Raw genomic sequence first — 7,986 nt, forward strand, 5'->3', positions numbered from 1 at the left:
GAGTCCGTGTAGGGACACCCCAGCCTCTGACTCTCTCCAGGGAACAGCAAGCATCTCCTCAGAGGACCTGGGGGCTGAGGCCCACAGTCCACACAGGACCCTGCCCACCAACCACCCCTCCTCAACTTCCCTCCCTCCCCCACTGCTCCCCGGGATCCCTCCCAAATGAGCCACGAATATCCGTCTTACTCCTGGGTGGACACCTCCGGGGTTGTCGTTCAGTCACTCAGTCATGTCTGACTCTTTGCGACCCCAGGGACTGCAGCACACAAGTCCTCCCTGTCCATCACCAACTCCTGGAGCTTGCTCAAACTCATGTCCATCGAGTTGGTGATGCCATCCAACCATCTCATCCTGTCATCCCCTTCTCCTCCTGCCTTCAATCTTTCCCAACATCAGGGACTTTTCCAATGAGTCAGTTTTTTGGATCAGATGGCCAGAGTATTGGAGCTTCGGCTTCAACATCAGACATTCCAATGAATATTCAGGACTGATTTCCTTTAGGTTGGATCTCCTTGCAGTCCAAGGGACTCTCAAGAGTCTTTCCAACGCCACAGTTCAAAAGTATCGATTCTTCAGTGCTCAGCTTTCTTTATAGTCCAACTCACATCCATACATGACTGCTGGGAAAACCAAAGCTTTGACTAGACAGAACTTTGTTGGCAAAGTAATGTCTCTGCTTATGCTGTCTAGGTTGGTCATGACTTTTCTTCCAAGGAGCAAGTGTCTTTTCACTTCATGGCTGCAGTCACCATCTGCAGTGGTTTTGGAGCCCAAGAAAATGAAGTCTATCACTGTTTGCATTGTTTCCCCATCTATGTGCTATGAAGTGATGGGACCAGATGCCATGATCTTCGTTTTCTGAATGTTGGGTTTTAAACCAGTTGGGGGTGCCGGTGCTAACACAAGGTGAGGGCACCGTGTCAGCCTGCTTCCACTCAACAGGACCATGTGATCTTTATAGTTCGAGGAGGCACGTGGGTCCTCAGTTAAGCCTGGAAAGCTTCCTCCCCAGATCGCCAGACGCTTTCCTCTCTCTGGCAGTCGTCTGGGCCCGAATGTGTGCAGCACTAGTCCTTGCCACGCAGAACAGCCGTTCGGAGCACGTTCTTGGCAGGTGAGTCGCTGATTCAGAGGCTGGAGACACAAGCCAGAGGCCAGCGCGCCTCCGTTCCCTGTTTGACAGTTTGCACATGGACGGCTCATGGCTCCATGATCCGCCCGGGAACAGGCTTGTTCAGTCGCTGCTGCACGTGGGCAGAGAGCTGGCGACTGGGAGCACAGAACCTCAGGGGTCGACTCCCTTCCAGCTGGGAACCGAGTCATCAAAGCAGGAGTGCTGCTGGGGACCGCCTTGCACCCACATGTGGGAGGCGACCGTGCCTGCCGGGGGTCAGCGCCTCTCCGGCCGGCCGTGCCTCCCCCAAGCGCACCAGCACGACCTGCTCCCGTGCCCTGGGGACCACCACACCACCGTCTGCTGGCACCCCCGCCCCGAACATTCCCGCCCGGCCCTGCCGGCCAAACCACTGGAGGCCGAGACCTCCATCCGTCAGTTTGTCTTGGCCCAGAGAGCCTCATGACTTTTCAGTCTTTCTAAAAACCAATCCATGGCTGTCTTCAGTTTCTTGGTGGAAGAATGTTAAAGCTACGGACCAGATGGAAGCTGAGCTGATAGCACGGTGACGGGAAACAAGGAAATTTACGGAACTCAACAGTGGAGCCTGGCGGTTAGACTCAGCAACCACAGAAACCAATTTCCTCCAAGGAAATGGATGGGGCCGAAGAGTCTACCGTAGCTACACATGGCTCAGCAGCGAGTGGGTGACAAGGCCCCTCCTGGGGGTCAGGCCAGCTGAGACCTCAAGGCAGGGAGGCCTGGCCACAGTAAGGCAGCCCCTTGGGGAACCAGGGGGAGGGCAGAAAGCCTAAGAGGGCCTTCCAAGGAGAGACATTTTATAACATTTTTTTCTAAATATAAATTAACAAGTATTTATATTATGGAAAATTTGGAATCTATAAAACTTTTAGAACACTGGTTGCATTACAAGCTCAGGTCATGCCTTTTCATGTTGCTTTAAAACTCTTTCTAAACTACTTTTCACATTTGCATGCCATCATTCCACTAGAGCATAATTCATGCAAGCATTCTCCTGCCATTAGACAATTATGCTATTTCCAGATGATTCTAGACCATCATTATGGACATATTTGTTTATAAATCTTGTCTCCCTTTCCCCCAAAGGGTAAGTCCTGAGTCAAAAGTGTGAACCCTCTTTTAAGTTTAATATTTAAAATAGCAATTTTGTTACAGAAATGACATATACTTATCATAAGAAAAAAATGTTTGAATCAGAAAGCATTGCTGGAGTTCCAGTTTCCACTGCAGCATGCAGGAACCTGGAAGTCATATCTCTGTCCTAACCGGAAGTGAAACCTGAACAAACTGAAACATTAACAGCTCTTCTTGGATCCATCAGAGAAGTGAGGTCACAGGGGAAACCACTGCTCCCAAAACTGGAGACACTGCCAGGCAGACCCTGAGACTCACAGCTTCCCAGAGTCGGATGAAGTAGCAGAAATCTCACAGAAACCAGTGCGTGGGCAGGAAAGCCTGAACACGAGAGGGCCAGTTGCTGGAGACTCAGTTGATGCTTTTGAACCGTGGTGCTGAAGAAGACTCTTGAGAGTCCCTTGGACAGCAAGGAGATCCAACCAGTCAATTCTAAAGGAAATCAACCCTGAATATTCATTGGAAGGACTGATGATGAAGCTGAAGCTCCAATACTTTTCCTGATGCTGGGAAAGATTGAAGGCAAAAGGATAAGGGGACGACTGAGGATGAGATGGTTGGATGGCATCACCAATCGATGGACATGAAGTTGAGCAAATTCTAAGAGACAGTGAAGGGCAGGGGAGCCTGGCGTGCTGCAGTCCATGGGCTTGCAGAGTCAGACATGACTTAGTGACTGAACAACAAGAGCAGCAGTGGACAAGTCTGAGAGTGAAAAACTCCAGGGGGATCCAGGAGTACGTTTTGTGAGTTATACCTCCAGGAGCTCATCCAGCTTCTCTCGGTGAATCTTGGAGAAAATCTCCCTCGTGCTCCTGACAGGGGGAGGGAAGAAAGCGTGTCACAAGAGGTGAGACAATTGCACTAGTTAACCAGACCCTAAATTCCAACGGCATGCTTCACAGAAGTAGACCCAGAGCCAGCAAGTGGAGCAATGTGGCCACCAGCCAAAGAATGCTAGGAGCCACCAGAAGCTGGGAGGGGCTGGAAGCAGACCGGCCCCTCAAGCCTTCAGAGGGAGAATGGCACTGCCCACCCTTTGATTTCAGATTTCTGGCCTCCAGAACTGGGAGAGAATAAGTCTCTGTTGTTTCAGGCCATTGGTTTGTAGCAATTTGTTACAGTGGCCACAGAACACCAACACACTAGGTGCCCAGATAATCACAATCTGGATCTCACCACTCCTTACACCATCCCACTGCTTCTCCATCCATCCATCCGTAATCCACCCATTAACAGAGTGGGGTTTTGTTTAAGCCACACTGTACAGCTTGCAAAATCTTAGCAGAGCGACAGTCCTAGAGCTTAAGCTGGGCTGCACTGAATGCTTTCCACAATCTGCCATGCTCCAGTTAATGAACCACAGTCACCTTTCTAGGCTTGAGGTCCTCGTGATCCAGCCCAGCACGCCCTCCAAGCTACCCTGGGCATCTCCAGCACACACTCGTACCTAGGTCTTTGCTCCCTTGGGAACTTCTCTTACCTGGCGTCCCTCTGCCTGGAGTGCTTTCTTGGTCTTATGGCTGCAACATTTGTATGAGTTCACGTGAATATCACCTCCTCCAGGAGGCCTGCCCTGACTACACAATCTAGGTAACATCCCCAAGGTTTTCTTAGGGTGCACGTCACTTCTTCCTTTTCTGGCATTTATCACAAGTTACAGTTACATACTTTACAGTCTGTTTATCTGTTTATGAGACATCTCCCCACTATAAACCGTGAGGCTCCAGAATGTGGTCCACAGTCAGCGCTCAATATAACGCCTTCATGGAGCCGTAAGTGAGGAATGAACCAATCCAGGCAATCTGGAGTCTCCGAAGGTCTCAGCAGGTGTTGTGCCTTCCAAGAAAGCCCAGGGACATGGAGGAGGAGAAAGTCCAGAGGAGGGTTCCCAGGACAAAGAGGCTGCTTCCAGACGTCTGTTATAAGCAATGCTGCCAAGGCCCCACTGGCATGAGACACCTGTGTGTCTCTGGTTCTTCTTTAAAAATAAGTAACAGGAAATGGGATCCCTGGGTCAGACGGTACAAGCACTCCCAAGGCTTTACACAGACACTGCCTTCCATAAAACGTCAGCGATAAAAGTGTGTATCTGTCCCACTAACGCTGCGGACACGGGCTGACACTGATCTTAGAGGCAGAGAAGGAGGCTTTGAGAGAGGAAAGCAAACGGAGTGAGACAGACGTGTAGACCCAGCACATCCTGCTGAGCCAGCGATGACGGAGGTCAGAAACAAGTCTACAGGTGGGTCCCTGCCTGTCCCGCTCTTCTTTTTCAGTCCCGCCCCTGGGGACCCCTTCTATCTCTGCTCGCAGGGGCTGAAGGGGGACTTGGCTGGGAATGCATTTGTCAGGTTTCGGAATGTGTCCGGCATGTTTCTAAGGGCAGATCTAGAGAGCAGAAGCCTCGATGGTGATGGCGTGAAGGCCCTGAGTGTGTGAGAGGGTCTGCGAGCAGAGCTGGGGGAGCAGAGCGGCGTCACCCTCCACCCGGTGGGCAGCCGGCAAAGATGGTGGAGACGCAGGTGAACGCGCCAAGTGGGTGATGAGGGCTTCGCACTGATAATGAGGACTTTCGCACACGGTGAGGACGTCAGCTGGGCTGGAAGAGCAGAGAGAGAACCTTGTTGTGCAGTCACTAAGTCATGTCCGAGTCTTTGCGACCGACCCCATGGATGCAGCACGCCAGGCTTTTCCTGTCCTTTGTCATCTCCCAGAGTTTGCTCAGATTCACGTCCGTTGGGTCGGTGATGCCATCCAACCATCTTGTCCTCTGTCCTCCCGTTCTCCTGCCTTCAGTCTTTCCCAGCGTCAGGGTCTCTTCCTATGAGTCGAGTCTTCTTAGGAATCTGGAAAGGAGGAGGAAAGGGTGGTGAGGCTGTGATCCAGCGGGTTACTAAGGAAGTGAGTGGCCACAGCCTGGAGCAAAGACAGCAGAGGGTGTCCCTGAGAGGGAAAGGAGAGAAGGCCGGAGAAGGAATTAAGGAAAATGCATTGTGACGCTGAGATGGAGAATTCCTCTGTGTACCCTCTCCTCTCTCTGGAGCCAGCAGAGACCTGCTCAAAAGCCACCGGCACCCCAGGGTGAGCCAGGCCTGAGGTCTGCCCTCAGACACCCAGGCCAGTGACCCTGAAGACAATGGGAAGGGGTCTCCGTTGCCCAGGATAAAAAGCAGAATCGGGACTTCCATGCTTTGAGATTAAAAGGCAAAATCTGGACTTCCTTGGTGGCTCAGTGGTAAAGAATCTGCCTGCTAATGCAGGGGACATGGGTTCGATCCCTAGTCTAGGAAGATCCTACATGCGGCAGAGCAACACCTGAGCCGATGCTCTAGAGCCTGGGAGCCACAACTATGAGGCCCGCGCACTCGAGAGCTGTTCTCGGCAACAAGAGAAGCCACCACACTGAGAAGCCCACACCCCGCAACTCAGGAGTGGCCCTCGCGCGCCACAGGCAGAGGAAACCCGTGCACAGCAGCAAAGACCCAGCACAGCCAAAAACAAGAACAATCTGCCCCAGATGCCAGCAACTGGCAAATCTCACTGTTTCTCCATTATTTCTCTGTTTTCTCATTTTCTGCAGGTTTAAAATTCTTCAAAATAAAAATTAGGGGAGGAGGGCAGGGAGTGTTGCTTGAGCACTTCACGTGTGCATCTTCAGGTAAGAGCAGGGACCAAGAGGGGGTCTGGGGCCCAGGCCACGCCGCCCATCACCCCGTGAGAGCCAGGCCCTGGGGAGGTGACAGGACGTGGGTTTGGAACGTGAGTGGGGCACGGAGCGGGTGGGAAGCTGTCCACCTCAGCAAGGTGGAGCTCACCTGCCCTGTGAGCTGGGCCGGGGAGCGGCAGGCCTCGGGGTGGCCAGCGGGCCTGTTGGACCCTGGACAACCAGCCCTAAACAGGGATGCCACATGGCAGGAGAGAACCGAGAGGTTCAGGGATTGATTACCCACCGGAAATGACCCCACCACCCAGACTGTGCAAGACCTGGGGTCTTGGGGAGAAGGAGGAGGGAAATTTCCAAGAGAGACAAGTCGAATACTTCCAAAAATACGTAGGGTATGTATTTCAGGGGCCAAAAGGCCTTTCTCAGGCCCAGAGTTTGGTGGGACCAGGAAGCATGCACTCCCCCCATCAGCGGTCAGGGCTCCATGCTGTGCTCAGCCCCCGGGGACCAGCACTCACGTATCTGTCCTCTGGGGACGCCCAGGGCAGACGGGGAGCATCGGGGAGCCACTGAGTGGGTTCTGGTCACACTTCTCTCCCTCCTGTGGGACCCTAACCCACGAGCATCCAGACAGTGACCCCTCGACAGCCCAGGGCCCTCAGCAAGTGGCCGGTGGAGGGACGGGCAAACAGGTGTCTGTGGTCTCAGCCCCTGAGGTGTGAGGTGTGCTTGTTACCACACTTGAGCGAGCCTGTCCCTGACTGACGCACCCCTTTCTCACTGCATCCTGGGACGGGGCCTGGGGCTGCGGGAGCTGCCACACTTGCCTTTTCTCCAAAAGAGTGCCCATAGCAGGACTTCCGCAGCAAGCCTTCACGTAGTGCCCACTTACAACACTCTGGGCACTGTTTCAAGGGCTGTGCTCATATTAACTCCTTTCTTACGGCAACCCCATAAAGGGGGTTCCTATTCTTGTCTCTGTCCTAAAGATAGAGCAACTGAGGCGCAGAGAAGCAAAGTAACCTGCTCAAGGTCACCCAGCTAGTAAGTGGCACGGCCAGGCTCTGGGCTTTTGTTCACTGAGCTCTGCTGCTCCTCGGGAAGCAGGAAGCGCTGGTAAGAATTTATAAGGAAGGTAACCTCATCTGGGGAAAGTTCTCCAGGAAACAGTAAAACCTGAATAAGTAGGAGTGCCTTCAGCAAACCCAGCCCAGACCAGGCCCGAGGACCCACCGTGAAGAAAGCAGGGGGACTTTTGTGGCTGGTTCAGAGGCTAAACCTCCTAGGACGCTGCAGCCAGAACTTAAAGGCTGTCTCTCCCACCCCTGGTTCGGGGCAGAGAGGAGCACCCCCAGGCCCCCTCGGTCCCACCGCCTCTGCCACATGTCCCAGGATGAATGGCCAGAACTGCATCTTACGTCACTGCACGACCACCAGCCGTCGGGCTCGGCCAAGGCCCCCAGAGCCTTCCCTGATGCCCCGGGCCCCCAGCCTCAGCTCCACCATCTGCAGCTCAAGCCACAGTCCACACAGGCCTCCAGGACCTGTGCCCCTTGCCCTCCGACCCCTCCTCCAGGTCCAGTTCCTGGCACCAGCTGGATGACGGGTCGGATCCAGGTCGGATCTGAACCAGTCCAGGTGGGCCCGGGCAGGAACAGGCGCCCCAGCAAGGCACGTCCCGATGAGCGAGGAGGAGCCGCTTGCCTGAAAACACTTCTGCTCCATCCGGGCAGAGACTGTGTCGTCTGGAGGGCTGGGGGTTAGGCCGCCGAGGGTTCCCCGCACTTATTTTTGGCCGTGACCGGAGGTTAGTGCTGAGGCTGAGTGCATGGGAATATTATTTCAACTGCCTTGAAGAACTCGCCGCCTGTCATAAAACTCTTGGCTGGCACCTTGGCTCTTGAGCTTTCAGCCTTAAGTGCCACTGGTACGTTTCTCAGCAACATTAATTAAAATCCTTTTAAAGACCGGGCTGTTTTCCACACAGGAAGGCACTCACCAAGGGAGCACTTTCACAGGTGAACTG

The 7,986-nt window shown here is 53.6% G+C and overlaps 1 long non-coding RNA gene across 1 annotated transcript; it reads right to left on the reverse strand.

Moving 5' to 3' along the window:
• Nucleotides 1-2,669: 2,669 nt before the first annotated feature.
• Nucleotides 2,670-3,887, reverse strand: LOC148777960 (uncharacterized). Its single transcript, XR_016037113.1, has 3 exons — nt 3,777-3,887; nt 3,051-3,108; nt 2,670-2,725 (listed from the first exon to the last, which is right to left on the reverse strand). It is a non-coding gene; the product is annotated as an uncharacterized LOC148777960 (long non-coding RNA).
• Between the last annotated feature and the right edge of the window lie 4,099 nt (nt 3,888-7,986).

Source organism: Moschus berezovskii, chromosome 4 (assembly GCF_049115385.1).
Source record: "Moschus berezovskii isolate FMDL1 chromosome 4, NW_MosBer_1.0, whole genome shotgun sequence".
Classification (NCBI taxonomy): Eukaryota; Metazoa; Chordata; class Mammalia; order Artiodactyla; family Moschidae; genus Moschus; species Moschus berezovskii.